Source organism: Meriones unguiculatus, chromosome 14 (genome assembly GCF_030254825.1).
Source record: "Meriones unguiculatus strain TT.TT164.6M chromosome 14, Bangor_MerUng_6.1, whole genome shotgun sequence".
NCBI lineage: Eukaryota > Metazoa > Chordata > Mammalia > Rodentia > Muridae > Meriones > Meriones unguiculatus.
The window spans coordinates 56,081,537-56,097,925 of NC_083361.1; the positions used below are offsets into that span (position 1 = coordinate 56,081,537).

The window sequence follows — 16,389 nt, forward strand, 5'->3', positions numbered from 1 at the left end:
ATGGTTAACAAATGCAAGTTAATAGTCATCTCATAGATACATATTTATAGTCCTACAGATGCAAACATGGTCTCACTGCAAATTTTAATAAACACCTGAGGATGCTCCTTGAGTCACCATACAAGAGTTGGTAAAAATAGTGAGCCGTCCCTCCTGGCTCTAGACCTTAGCTGTGCTCTGCTGGCGTTCCCGCAAAAAGGCAAGAGGTTTGCATAGCCAAAAGTCCGTTCCGCCAGGTGACGTTTTCAAACGCAGCCAAGTGGATGCTGGTCCCGCTGCTGACATGCCAAAGCTGCCTGCTGGAAGTCAAAATGCTCCTAAGCAGGCTTGTCCTCTGGTGACCAGCCATGGAGGTTCAACCAGCACAAGAGCTACAGACACTTCCAGCCTTCTAGCTCGTTGGCCTGGCGGAGGACGAATGGCTCCTTGACACAGCAACCTCCACAGCTCTCACACAGGTCTGTTTTTGACCTCAGAATGAGGTCCCACGGACATATTGCCAACTTCTGTGTTGGGAGACTTCAGGTGCTTTCCCAGTTCTCTTCATATGCAGGAGACCAGGCCTTAAGCCTAAGTCCTAGAGCTGCTATTTTCAGGCCTAGATGCAGGCCAGACTCAAGAAACAGGCCTAAATGAAACCTTTCACCATCCCTTTAGCTAAAGGATAATAAATGTTCATAGAAGTTTCAACTATGTCTCATGGTAAATAACTAAATACAAAGGTCCCTCTCAAAAAACATATTTGAGAGATGTCTTAAGGTTAATAAATATAAGTTATACATGTTTGAGAGTATAAAAAGGTGTCTTAAGGTTGATAAATACAAGTTATACATGTTGAAGAGTCTAAAAATGTGTTTTAAGGTTGGTAAATACAAGTTATAAAGGTTACAAGGTCTAAGGTGATTTAAGGTATCCTAAATAGGTAAAAAGGCTTAATATTTCCTCCTGTTGTTATGCTACTGTTGCATTTACTGTCCAGAGTTCTAACCTTTATCAATAGGGCTTTAATTTATTAATCTGACTCTGATACAAAAACATTCCACTATACCAGGTACTATTATGGTTCTCAGCTCAAGATTGTAAGCCTCCATAATATGTATGCTTATACCAAAAGCTAAGATCAAATGAGTTTCCCTTTTAGTACATAAAAAAGGCTTTTGCATTTTCAGAGCTCACCTTAAAAAAATACTTATGCTATTAACACAAATATGTATGTCTACTGCTTTTTTCTACAATGCAGAGTACAATTGTGATACTAACATGTCTAAAGTTTTATTTCCTTCTTAAAACTTAAAAGTAATTCTTGTAAGCTACAAAAGTCCACCTAAATCCACATCTTAGGTCAATTGGACTCCAGAGAAGTACTGCACTTATTGCCTATCTCAAAAGGTGGGACTCCTCCCCTTTCCCTGGTTTTGGGACTTCCTTTCCTGGCTACCAGACTGCTATTTACTGCATGCAACACTGGCTGGATTGGTGAGTTCTCCTTGTTGATCAGCCACTAGATTGGTGAATTCACTCCATTTTTCCAGCATAAAACGCCTCTCTTGGTAGGGGAAGCTTGACCATAGAGCTCCGGCAACTTTGTACTATCTTTTGAGACCGAGGGACGACCCCCCCAGCCGTAGCCTTAACTGTCTAGGGTTGACCCTCTATGCCGACCTCCATTTTAGGGCCCCATTCTCCCTTGGGTGGTATGACTCCACTCGCACACGGTTCCTTCTCCCCCTCTCTCGCTCGCTCGTGGGAAGACCTAGCGCTAGGCGAATCGTCAGGCCCTCGGCCGTGCCCCACTGGGCACCTGTGCCCCAGTCTCTGGCTAAAAGCTGACCAGCTATTGGACCAGGTAGGACCCCTCTTGCTCGAGTCACACCTTGCCATTGGGACGTCTCTGGAAGGTTGCTGACTTCTCTACCCCCAATGGGAGATGCCCAGATGCCCGTCCCTCCAGATAGGATGTCTTCTGGAGAATTTTAAGTTTCTACACCTAGTGCCAGCTGGCACCAGGGCCTCTAAGTTTACATGCTTCTGTAACCAAACCTTACCTCAATGACAGATCGAAAACAAAGCCTTCTTTATATATTGCCAGTGATTGGGTAAATAAAGGTTCCCCCCCCCCCAGGTAGACAGAGGTTCCCATGTTCAAGTCTAATTAATCCAAACCTTCTACCTCTGTTTGCTCTCCCAAAAGTTTTCAATGTATACCTACAGGATTTTCTCCATAACCTACTCAACTTTATCTTTTGCCTATATACGTGTTTCAGTGTCCTACCAGACACATGTTTCCTATAGCCACAACAGCGCCAAAGCAGCTACAGGTGTTCAACTTTGACCTCACAGACTTCCAACAAGCTGCAGGTTTTTAACTCTGACCTCACAGACTTCCAACAAGCTGGACCTGCACCTTCCCTCCCAGCCATGGATGTTCTTGCAGACCCTGGAAAGCATCAAAGCAGACTATTCTTCCTGGACTTGGCCAACATTTCAGCCTTTTGACCTCCCTACACCGCCCCCAGTGTCAGCAGGAAGTAGCCAGAAGAGAATCTATGCCCATTATTCACTTGCTGTTAACAAAAGGCTGAAATGGTGTGCTTCAGGACAAGCGGCTCCAGGTTCTCCCAGCGTTCCCCAGTCCCTACCTGCTGCCTTGCATGGCTGGCAACTCTCTATTGACAACCCTCTACCCTAAGTTTTCCAGGGCAGAGGCTTCCCTTAGTCTTGACCATGCAATCTGACCATTTTGTTGCTATAATTCTTCTCTCTCTCAACCTCTTGCATGACAACCAAGAGCTGCTTCCAATGAACCTAAATTTATATACTTTAACTTAACTTATAAAAAGCAGCCCAAGCTCCCCATTTTTAATTATAGAAAAAGGAAGGAATGTTAGTATTTTGGAATACAACCTGCTCCTGGGTTACCCAGAAACTTATGATGTCATCATGTGTCGCCAGCCAGGTGGCCACACCTGGAAGGCGTGGTTACCTTGCCCCTTGAAGGGACAACCCCGACACATGGTCTCTCTCTTACACTCTTTCTCTCTCTCTCTCTCTCTTACTCTTACACTCTCTTACTCTCTTACACTCTTACTCTTACACTCTCCTACATTCTTACTCTTACACTCTCTTACTCTCCTCTCTTACTTTCTCTCTCTCGGGGCGCCCCTTCCTTTTTTTTCCTCTCTCTCTCCATGTCCTGCTCCCCACTCCCTCCATACCCTCCTAATAAACCTCTTTTAAAGAATATCGGTTGACCAGCCTCATGCTTTTTTAATAATAACAGAAGCTCCCACCATGAGATAGGAGAAAAAGAAGTGAGCATTTCTTTAAGTGTTTCTTTCCCATTTGATATTCCTCTATTGAGAATTCTGTTAGCTCTATATACCATTTTTTAATTGGATTACTTGATTTGTTAGTATTTAACTTTTTGAGTTCTTTATATATTCTGGATATTAGCCCTCTATCAGATATGGGGTTGGTGAAGATCTTTGTCCAGTCTGTAGGCTGTTGTTTTGTTCTGACAACAGTGTCCTTTGCTTTACAGAAGCTTTTCAGTTTCATGAGGTCATATTTATTGATTGTTGGTCTCAGAGCCTGTGCTGGTGGTGTTCTGTTCATGAAGTTGTGTCTTGTGCCAATGAGTTCAAGGTTCTTCCCCACTTTTTCTTATAACAGGTTTAGTGTGTCTGGTTTTATGTTGAGATCTTTGATCCACTTGGACTTTAGTTTTGTGCAGGGTGATAAATATGGGTCTATTTGCATTTTTTCACTCTACCCATCAGGGTATTGAAGCAGGTGCTGAGACTCATAACCAAACTTTGGGCAGAGTGCAAGGAATCTTATGAGAGAAAGGGGAAAAAGAAAGACCTGGAGGGGACAGGAGCTCCACAAGGAGACCAACAGAACCAAAAAATCATTGCCCAGGGGTCTTTGCAGAGGCCAATACTCCAACCAAAGATCATGCATGGAGATAACCTAGAACTCTTGCACAGATGTAGCCCATGGCAGCTCAGCCTCCAACTGGGTTCCCTAGTAAGGGGAACAGGGACTATTTCTGACATGAACTCAATGGCTGGCTCTTTGATCACCTCCCCCTAAAGGCGGGGGCATCCTTGCCAGGCCACAGAGGAAGACAAGGTAGCCACTCCTGATGAGACCTGATAGACTAGGGTCAGATGGAAGGGGAGGTGGACCTCCCCTATCAGTGGACCAGTAGAGGGGTATAGGGGAAGAAGAGTGAGAGCAGGTGGGATAGGGATGGGGCTACAGCTGGGATACAAAGTGAATAAAGTGTAATAAAAAATAAATAAATTAAAAAAAGAAAAAGTGAACAATCAACTTGGGGTAAGTGGTGAGGAAACAATCAAAGCTATAAGAATGAAGCAGAAATCTGAAAAACAGAAACTCAACAGAAACCAAAGTCAGTTCTTTAAAAAAAGTGACAAGTCTTAGGCAGGCGGAGGGAATGGAGAGAGGGTAGAGGGGAGACATGAATTGCTAAAATGGAATACAAGATGGGACAGAACAGCTTTACAGAAATTAAATAATTTTCTTCAGTAGGTGAACAAACTCTGGTATGTACATACAATCTACAACTACTCAAAAATAAGAGGAAACAATGACACACAGCTCAGCTGAATGTCATGTTCACTGATTCAAACTGTTACACTACATGGTAATGGTTATCATTGCTTTGGGAAAGGCTAAACTCCTGAGTTAGAAAACAGAACAGGGACTAATTGACAGGGCTTCCTGCTTATTTGATAACTCCTTTACTGGGTGGGCCATCTCCCTAGCTCCAGCTTTATCATTCTTAATACTGAAAGTGTGCATAATAAAAGTGATTTACACTAACAGCTTTAATACTTTGACACCTTTAAAGTTATCTGTTGTGATGTCACCTTGAAATCAACGCAGTACCACTGAAGTTTACACATGCTCCTGTGGGGACTGACAAACTCCTCCCCTTCTCAGCTGGGTCTTCTGACCAGACCTCTTTGACCCTGCTCCACCCTCCCTGAAAGTAACCATCATTCTGTAAGCATCATTTTCTTAATGTCCCTTGAACAATCCTAACTTCACAAACTGTTGGTCACTATTTACTTTTATGCTAAATATACAAGTCCTTAAAATTTTTCAGCCATTTGTATCTTGTAGACAACTTTGCTGCTGCCACAGTCATTACTGAGACCAAGCACAGAAATAACATCCGGGTGCCAATTTCAAAGAAAAACAGCAAGTCTCCTTTAAAACATGACTCCATGGATGACCACTGACCTAACCTAGAATTTAAATGGAATGGGAAGGAAGCCACCCACTCCAGGACAGCCCAGTGGCCACATAGAGTCAATAACAAGGCTTGCTATTTTCAAGTCTGGCCCTTTCCGGTGCCACAAACAGCTTGAACTTCAGCTCTAACACACGCTGGGCTAAGAAGAACATGCAGAAAAATGAAAGCCAACATTTCAATGCCAGGTTCCTTCTCTACACAATACAACTCTCTCTAGACTCTCTCATTCAGCCACATCTTGTGATGCGATTGTAAAAGGTATGCCATGGTTATTTAGATACAAACAGACTAAAACTGTGACTACTGTGTATAATTAGCCATAAAACTTCGGATTATTTACTTAATTATTTATAACATTACTTTGCTGTAAACAAACAAATATCTTAAAAGAATAACCCTTACCTCAAGAGATCAATTACTTTATTACATTAAATGTACCATATAATTAAATTCAACAACACGTGGCAGAAAACAAAGCATTTAAAATTCCCAGTTCATCATACTATAAAATATTCTCAATGGACACCCTGCATATAATCAGTTTCATGATGTCATGGTTGATGTCTTATTACAGAAACAACTACAAGTTATATGTATTTTGTGTCTAACAAAAAAAGGGGCTCTTAAGCGCCACATGTCATTCAGAAACTGAAAAGGAACACTTTTCTTGGAAAAAACTGAAACACATATATAAACACTCCACCACCACCACCGACTCATGTGTACTTGACTTATTAGTGCACCTTAAGGGGAAGTTCCAAGACTTAACAGCATGCAATCATCAACTCTGCAGCCTCTTAGACCTCACTTCTAACAACAAGGATCAGACCCAAGATACATTCTAAACGCCATTTTGAAAAAGGCAGAATTTACGTATCTTAGAATTTAATCTGCTTCTCTGACATGAGAAAGTCCTTAGCTCAATTACTGTGCAGCTGCATGTCACTCATCCAGGGTATTAATCCTCTGAATTTTGTCATCCAGATATCATAAACTACAAGCACACAAGCCTAGACGGTATAGCCTTCTGAACACATGTAGGCTATCTGGCCGTCAATGGCATCAGGACTACAAACCTACGCAACGTGATTGTACTCAATACTGTTGACTGGAACACAATGGTAACAGTTACGGTGCCATTATGTGATGCATCACTTATTTTCTGATGTATATGCACTCCATCACAGGCTGATCTTACTTTATGCAGTACTGGCTGTACTTTTTTCGAGACAGGAATTTCTCCGTGTAGCCCTGGGTGTCCTGGACTCGCTTTGTAGAACAGGCTGGCCTTGAACTCACAGAGATATGCCTACCTTTTGCCTCCCTGAGTACTCCACTGCACCCAGCTTGTATTTTTCAAATCAAAACTGGTTACTGTGCATATATAGCAACTTGTTTAGAAATAGCCTGGTTTCTACACAGGGTAGAATCATGCTCACTGACCAGATAAGGGGCCAAAATAAAACTGAAGTAATGGTGAGCTGAAAAAGATAGTTTGGTGGGTGAAACACTAAGCCTGATGTCCTAAGTTTAATTCCTGGGATTTACACGGTGGAAGGAGTGAATTGAATCCCAGAAGTTGCCCTCTGACCTACACACATAGACACATAGTAAATAAGTTAAACATTTTTTAAATCAAGAAAAACACCCTCATCAAAAGACCCAACTAATCAGGGCCCAGAGGGGCTTGCTGAGACAGAAGCATCAACCAAGGAGCATGCATGAACTGGACCTAGGCCTCCTACAACAATGTGGCAGATGGGCAGCTTAGGCCTCAGGTGGGTCCTCTAATAAGGGAAGTGGTGATTGCTTCGGACATGACTCACTTGCTTGCTCTTAGATCACTTCCCCCTGGCAGGACTGCCTTATCAGGCTACAGAGAGGAGGACATGCTCAGTTCTGATGCAACTTGATGAGCTGGGGTAGACGGGAAAGGGCACGCCCCTTTTCTGAGGAAGAGGGAAGGGGGAAGAGATAGCGCTATAACTAGGATGTAAAGTGAATACAAAATAAATTTAAAAGAATACAGAGGAAAAAAAAAGAATAAGGAGACATTAACATGAAAAAAAAGAAAAAGAAAAATACCCTCATTTATCAACCAAACATATATATATATATATATAGGCAATAGGCAATAAAGAAACCTGTTACCTTGTGTACTAATTTCAATAAATACATAGATAGATAGCTAAACTCATCTAGCTACTAATTGTATTCCTGTTATCTACTTAATGTCTGAAGAATACTAATTATAGCATACATTTTTTTCTTGGACTGGATGTGAGATATATTACTGAACATGATTTGATAGGGTACAGGAGAGCACTGTGGAAGCCATGAAGAATACAGGGCCTGCAGATTTTCCAGGGGACTGCAGGAGAGGATACATTTGACCCCATAGTCATCAGAAGTGAGCTTCTTCTCAATAACCATGTCTTCAAATTCATCTGCATTAAACCTGATGAAGACCCAGTTCTTTGACCTATGGATATTCTGGCTGCCAGGGAACTTGAACTTGGCTGTATGCAGAGTCACAAACTCATGGTCCTTAATGTGCAGCTTGGTTAGGATGGACATGATGGCCTGGCCAATGTGAACCCTATGCCCTGGGGCTTCCTGAAGGCACCACACATACCTGTCTGGAGCCTAGACTGGGGACAGCATTGAGATCGGAAAATTGTCTGCAAGGTCCCTCAGGACAACCTATATAGACAACAAGCTGCAAACCAAGCCCCCATGGGAAAAGGGACTTGGTCAGCTTAACTGGCTGCAAAGTAGCTCCAGTTGTTTTTAAATGAGTGGAAGACTTAATAAATAAGTATCCTTAGCTAGGTGGTGGGTGGCACCTTTAATCCTAGCAGTGGTAGGGCTATCTCTGAGTTTGAGGCCAACCTAGTTTACAGAGAGAGTTCTAGGACAGCCAGGGCTACATGGAGAAATCCTGTCTTGAAAATCCAAAAGAAAAAGAAACAAAGCTGAAGACTCATACTAAAATTAAACTCATACTAAAATTAGCAAGTTACTCAAAGATTTAAACAAGACTTAAGAATATATAAAAACACTGCTGGCTCTTTGAATACCTCCCCCTGAGGGGCTGGGGGAGGCAGTCTTCCCAGGCCACAGAGGAAGACAATGCAGCCAGTCCTGATTAGACCTGATAGACTGGGGTCAGAGGGAAGGGGAGGAGGACCTCTTCTATCAGTGGACTGGGGGAAGGGCATAGGAGGAGAAGAGGGAGAAAGGGCGGGATTGGGAGGAGATGAGGGAGGGGGCTATAGCTGGGATACAAAGTGAATAAATTGTAATAAATAAAAAATAAACAAATAAAAACCCAAAAAACCACTGCTGGATACCAAGACTCAGCTTCATAAAAGTAGCTACCTTTATAAAAAGAACATAACCAGAAGAGCACTCACACAACGCAACATCTACCCTTACTAAGTTCAAGATGACCAGGCATTACTGAAAGGCAGAAGAGAACTAATGTCAACATGCTAGGAGGAACACAAAATAACGTTGAGTCCCCAAACCTACCAGCCATCATGTTGACTACTAAAACAGCTCTTAGTGCCAAAGCAAAACAAAAAGCCCCAGAAAGAACAAGACTCTCTAAACAAATAAAAACTAGACATACATTTAAAAAAACAGGACAATACAGCCCACAGTCAGAAGGTGAAAATGACAGTCACTAGACCGTGACCTAGAAATAGACTAGGTATAATGAATACTCCAGTATAATGAGTACTCTAGTCATGTGAAGGTACAGCCTGCTGGGATAGGCCACTACCGCACATAATCGCAAGGAGTTTGTTGTACAGTCACGGCTCTAATATGCAGAAGTGTGTCATCACTGAGAATTAATATCAGAAAGCACAATGAAAAACTATCATTTGTGTGTTTTACAAATACGCTGATATATAACTTTTTAAAGTTAAAAAAATCTAATTAATGGGACTGGAGAGATGGCTCAGCAGTTAAGAATACTTTTTGCTATTTATCTGGGTTCAGTTACCAATATCCACAGAGAAGCTCACAACTATTTATTACTCCACTTCCAGGGGATCAAACACCCTTTCCTGATGAAAGTATATAACCATGTGCACGTGCATGCACACACACATTAAAAAAAAAACCAAAACCAAAAACAAAAACAAAAAAACAAGTTAGCAATTAAAAAGATCCATTAACAGAGAATACATTTATGAAAGATAATTATTTACAGGGGAGTTTTAAAAATCAAATACACCTACATGTATGCCATCTGGGAAGCATAAGAAACCATTTGACTCAATTGTGTCTAAATGTCAAGCTTGTCAATAAATTCCCAATAGAAAAATTTTAGGTTAAAAGATACCACTTCAATTAAGAAATCACCTGTTTTGACATTTTCCTGGTACTTTGTATATGATTAAATTACTCACTAGAACCCCAGTAGGGATTCTTAAAAATAAGTTACTATCCAGATGTTTATTGAGTATCTAACCTGATAATTTGTTATCTAAAGTACCTGGGAAAATGCCACTGAGACTGTTGCAGGAAAAAGCAGAGAGAAAACAATAAAACCCCCAAAACTAGGAAGTGCTCCAAGTGGCAACTATAACTGTAACAGAGATGCCTCAACTTTCTTCCTCAGACACATCCTCTTTGAATTTTAAAAGCATTATTCTAAAACTTAGCATCTTTATTATTGCTTTGTATCACTGCATGGGCATCTCCTCAGAAAGGCTCTTTTTCTTCTTCATTCTTCAAGACTCGTGGAGACCACATTCACAGGTTCTCATTTGTGTTTTATGTTAGTGGTTGTCTATTGCAGATAGGTTTGACTTTGTCCTCTGCACTGAGGTAGCACAAAGGAAATTCCAGGCTTTGACTTGCAGGAAACACTAGGTGTCCATTGTTGGCATAAAACCATTATAATCAGCCTCAAGAGATAGCACAGCATCACAGACAAGAATACTTCTTTATTTCACCACATTACAGACAAGAACTCAAAGCAACCCCTATTCTGTCCTCTGAAAAGAATATTACAATGTTACTACTTTCATCTCACTTTCTAAGCATAAACCAGAACGATGCTTTAAGGAGAAGTATTTAAGTGTATATACAACATTACCGAATTGTTTCATTTAGTTTTATTTCTTTGAAGTTCCCATAAGAAAAGTAACTACGCTGAAAAGTGGAGAGGAGTTTAATGATCACCACTGGCTGAATACCTACAAATCTATGTGAAAAATACTGGTTTACAATTTCTTCACAGATTACAGAGATGTGGGTTAAGAGTGCTTGCTTTGCAAGCCTGATGTCCTGAGACAAATCCCCATGTGAAAACCTAGGTGTGGTTGGGTATGAGGCCCCTGTAGGCCCAGGGCTACACAGGGCAGAGGCAGGAGGATCACTGTGGCTTGCTGGCCACCAGCCTCTTTCCAGGTTCAGTGAGACCCTGACTCACGGCAGTTAAGCGGAGAGTGATACAGCAGACATCCTATGTCTTCCCCTGACCTCCACACATGTGGCCTTCCATTAACAGATCTCTCTCTCTCTCTCTCTCTCTCTCTCTCTCTCTCACACACACACACACACACACACACGGAGGGAGGGACTCACTACAGCCATACGTAACTCTGATTTCTTAATGCAAACTCTTTGCAAAGCAACCAATAGCAAACTCAAACATTAGCAGTATGAAAAATGAAGAGGCTTCTGGGTTTGTGAATTGGGGTTATGGGTCTTAATTTAAAAGTAACAAGACTCTACGTTTTTTGACTACTGCTTGGAATTAACACTGCAGAAGAAACGGCTCAACAGTTAGTGATAGCAGAGGTATGATGAGATACTGTGGAGAAAAGTAAACATTTAAACGTTGCTATGCTCCTTCAATATTTACTTCTAAGTTCATGTGAACAGTTATAATAAAAATCAACTGTGGTATTATGACAGTACCTCATCACACATTTTGGGATTCCAAGAAAGGCAAAAGGTGCTAAAAACCGGTTTAATTTACTTTACCTAAGAATGCTCACAAGAAAATTTATTAAAATTCTAAGAACTGTATTTTTTTAATAGTCTAGGTCACTAAAACTCAATGTAACAAAGATTGTAATAATTTTGTGTACTTATTTAGTTGATTCAAACCCATACTTCTGAGAAGTTTACAAGTTCTGTCATTAAAAATTTTAAGTTTATATACTTTCTATCAAATCTATCACAGAAATTTGTATTGTGCTTCTAATCAGAACTCATAAATTATATTTATTTAGATGTGTATTATTCCTAGCCTTTAAAAAAATCCTTTGTTTTGCAGATAGTTGTTTTATTCTTCCAAAAGATGTTCAAAGAGCTTTGAAATTATATCTTGACCTCAAATCTGTGTTTATAACTCTCTCTCATCACACATTCATTTTCTCCCCCTAGGCAAGTATCATTCTGTCTCTGCTGGTTCATATTTCCAAGGCAATTGTAGTAGTAATTAAAAAGTTTCCTCTAACATACAGAAAAGACCATGTTTATAACCCCCTTCAATCCTTCCACAAAAATATAACTTTCATTATTTCCAGACATGGGCTGCCACCACAGAAACCCTTCATAATGCAAGCCACAGACAGACAGAGTCAATGAAACTAAAGAAAGAAAGTTACTCTGGCTTGAGAAAGACTTGACAAAAATATGTATAACCATTGTCAAAACAATTTCAATTCTTCTTCAGTATCCACATTTTAAAGAGGCAAAACAGTATCCATGGTATACCGACTTCTGAGTGACTAAATGCATGAAGGAAATTATTTGTTCAGGTTTGCTTTGAGACCTGTAGAGCCTATGATGACTTAACTCAGGCAGACTGAGCTTCTAGGAGTGTGTAACCACACCAAGCATGAGGTTATTTTTATGCACTCATAAGTTTAGAAATGTATCAACATGGTCACATTACAAAAGGCCTACTGGATGAGCCCATACAGGACTAGAATTCAAATGTTTTATGGTTTATGGAAAATATGCGTTCACTCTATTAGTAATTCTGTAGGGAAATGGCTATTTTTTTTTCTCCAAGTTTTAAGTTGTGATATTTTGTTACAAATTAACATTTTAAAATGAAGAGTCATGGTGGGAAACAGATTGGCATCCCTTCTGTGTGGTCAGGCTAGGGATGAACAGGGCATGACATACTTTTTCTTATTTATGAGCCTTATCATAGTTGATACTTAACAAAATTTCTGCCACAGGGCTTTAGTTAAGTTTGAACCTTTCTACATGTTCCCTCTCATTAACCGCCAAGTAGCCATGGCTACCTGGGTTAATTGTTGGGAAAATTTTAAAAATGATATGATTGGTTTAAAGCATATGGACTTATATTGGAATGTGAACCTACATTTATCTCGAAATTAAAAATTAATTTTAAAAAGGCCTGCAAAATGCCAATAGCAATGTAGGCATATGCTCCTGGAATCTGTTTCCACCATAAAAAAATGTTAGGAGACTAGTTTAGGAGACTGAGAATTCAAAAGGAAGAACACATACTAGGCTTAGTGATTCAAAGCCTGGACACTTGGCATCCGAGACACAATGGATGCAAGACAGCAGCTCACGATACGAGAAAACCAACAAATGTACATTTCTGTTGTCAAAGCATTTTGCCTGATACCCTGTGGTCCTCTCAGTTATACTGCAAATAAATAACCAACACTGAAATTACAGTATGTTCCCCTAGCAATTGTTACAATAATTGCATGCTTACTAGTGTGAATCGATATCCTATTACAAAATCTATTATTTTCATTCTCTAAAGTTGAAAATCTATATAAAAAACTCATTTTAGCGTTTATTATTTTATTCCTTTCCATTAAAGAAAATAAAAACTGCTGTTAAAGTCCTAAGTAAGGAAAACTCAAATGAAGCTGTATGTATATCTTATTGTTTTCTAGGAAACTTATAATTAGAGGTTTACATTTTACTTTGATTTTATGCTTAGAAAAGAACCTACAAGAATGGAAAATTCAATTGTCCTGAAGGACCCACATTTTGGAAAATTCTAGATATAAAAAAAGATTATTAAAGCTATGTTTTCACTGAGAATAATAGTCGGTTAATCAATGACATGCAGAAACCTTGCCTCAGCTTCTCAAGAGAAAAGGATTCTTCAAAACCTCAGAGAAAGCGCGAGGGAGAAGGGGAGGTGCTGCAAGCTTCTGCCAGATCCTGTGAACACAGGCAGATATCCAGTGACATAGGAGAAGCAAGCATGGAAGAAGTGCCACAAAATTCATGACAAAACTAGTTTGTACAGCTCCACAAACTCCTCAGATGTTTTAAATAACACTTACACAGCTTGAGGATATTTTAGAAGACCAGCAGCCTAGCACAAGGGGAACTCAATGTGCTTTCTCCGCCAACAGCAAGCATAAAACAACTATTAAAAACACCACAAACAACCTCACCACCAAACCCCTGGAAAGCAGTCCAAGGTAGACAACTTAGAAATGTTTGTTTGAACACAAGGGCACCCAAGTTCATTTAAAACAAAACCAAACCACTACTACAGCTTAAATCACATATCAACCCTCACACAGTGATAGTGGGTGACTTCAACACCTCACTCTCACCAATATGCAGGCCATCCAGACAAAAACTACAGAATTGCTAAAGCTAACCATCATTATAACCCAAATGGACCAAACATATTTATTGAACTTTTTACCCCAATACAAAAGAATATACCTCCTTCTCAGCAGCTCATGGAACCTTCTCCAAAACTGACCACAAACTTGGACACAAAGATAGTCTCAACAGATACAAGAAAACGGAAATAACACCAGGCATCCTATCTGACCACCATGGATTAAAGCTAGATATCAACAACAAAAGAAACAACAGAAAGTTTACAAACTCACAGAAACTGTGCAACATACTACTGAGTGAAAAGTGGATCAAGAAAGAAATTAAGACAGATTTAAAAAACTTTAGAATTCAATGAAAATGAAAACACAACATGCTCAAACTTAAAAAAAAAATTATCCTATAAGAGGCAAATTCATAGCACTAAGCGCCTACATAAAAAAGTTTAAAAGATCTCTTATTAGTAACTTAACAGCACACCTCTAGAACAAAAGAAATAAGACCCAAAAGAAGCAGATGACAATAACCAGACTCAGTGCTAAAATACATAAAATAGAAACAAACAAAATACAAAGAATAAATAAAACAAAGAGTTGGTTCAATGAGGAACTCAGTAAAACTGACAAACCCTTAGCCAAATTAACTGAAGGCAAAGGGAGAAGATCCAAATCAGCAAAATCAGAGACAAAAAGGGTGACATAACAACAGACACTGAAGAAATCCAGAGAATAAGGACATACTTTAAAAACTTGTACTCCACCAAATAAGAAAATCTAAAAGAAATGAATAATTTTCTCAATAGACACCACCTACCAAAGTCAAATCAAGATCAGATGAAGGCTGGGCGTGGTAGCACACTCCTGTAATCCCAGCACTGGGGGAGGCAGAGGAGGCGGATCGCTGTGAGTCCAGGGCCAGCCTGGTGGACAAAGCAAGTCCAGGACAGCCAAAGCTACACAGTTAAACCCATCTCAAAAACAACAACAACAAAAAAAAAACATATAACACCTAGAGAGACTGTAATCAAAAGTCTCTCAACCAAAATAAGCTCAGGGCTAAAACGTTTTGGTGAAGAATTCAAAGAGACTTTCAAAAAGGAGTTAACGTCACTACTCCTCAATTATCCCATAAAAATAGAAACAAAACTAATATTGCCCAATTCATTCTATGAGGCCATAGTTACCCTGATACGTAAAACACATAATGACCTAACAAAGAAAGTGAATTATATACTGGTTTCCTTTATTAACATAGATATCAAAATTCCCAATAAAATACTTGCAAACCAAATCCAAGAGCACATTAAAATGATCACCCACAATGATCAAGTAGGTTTGATCTCAGAAATGCAGGGATGGTTCAATATATATAAACGGATAAATATAACTACCATACAAAAAAATCTGAAGGACAAAACCACATGATCATCTCTTTAGATGCAGAAAAAGCCTTTGACAAAATCCAACGACCCTTCACAACAAAAGTCCTGAAGAGTAAAGAAACAAGGAATATACCTAAATAAAATAAAGGCAGTTCACAGCAAGCCCACAGCCACTATCAACTTAATGGAGAGAAACTCAAGTAAATAACACTAATATCAGGAACAAGATAACGTTGTCCACTCTTCTCTCCATATTTATTCAATATAGTACTTGAACTCTTAGCTAAAACAATAAGACAACTGAAAGGGATCATAAAGACACAAATCGGAAAGAAAAAGTCAAAATATCTTTATTTGCAGATGATATGATAGTATATGTAAGTGACCCTAAAAATTCCACTGGGGAACTCCTTTATCTGATAAACACCTTCCTCAAAGTAGCCGGATAAAACACCAACTCAAAAACATCAGTCGCCCTCCTACAAATGACAAACAGACTGAGAAGGAAACCAGGAAAACAATACCTTTCACAAGGACCTAAAAACGTACAAAATATCTTGGGGTATTTCTAACCAAGCAAGTGAAAGATTTCTATGATAAAAAGACACTGACAAAAGAAATTGAAGAAGATATCAGAAAATGGATAGATCTCCCATGCTCACAGACCGGTAGAATCAACATAGTAATGACCACCATACCAAAAGCAATCTACAGATTCAACACAGTATCCATCAAAATCCCAACAAATTCTTCACGGAACTTCAAAGGACCATTTTCAGCTTCACATGGAAGCACAAAAAAACAAAAAAAAACAAAACAAAACAAAAAAAAAAAATCCATGATAGCTAAAACACTCTTGAATAATCAAAAAACTGCTGGAGGTATCGCCAGTCACAAGTTCAAACTACTCCAGAGCTATAACAACAACAAAAGCATAATATTGGCACACATACACACATATAATGACACACTTATCAATGGAGGAGGAGGAGGAGGAAAAGAAGAAATTCTTGCTTATGCACCTGCAAAGCTCCATGTAAGGAGAGCAAAGTTGGTCCAGTCCAGCTGGGGAGGCTCCTCTATAGGACATCGGGAAGGCAGCAGGTAGGCTGCC

At 39.7% G+C, this 16,389-nt stretch overlaps 1 protein-coding gene and 1 pseudogene across 4 annotated transcripts in view; both read right to left on the reverse strand.

Moving 5' to 3' along the window:
* Window positions 1-16,389, reverse strand: part of Lrrc28 (leucine rich repeat containing 28) — a 121,143-nt gene that overhangs the window by 51,393 nt on the left and 53,361 nt on the right. The gene's annotated exons all lie outside the window — the stretch shown is intronic.
* LOC132647541 (small nucleolar RNA SNORA70) lies at window positions 7,963-8,060 on the reverse strand (annotated as a pseudogene).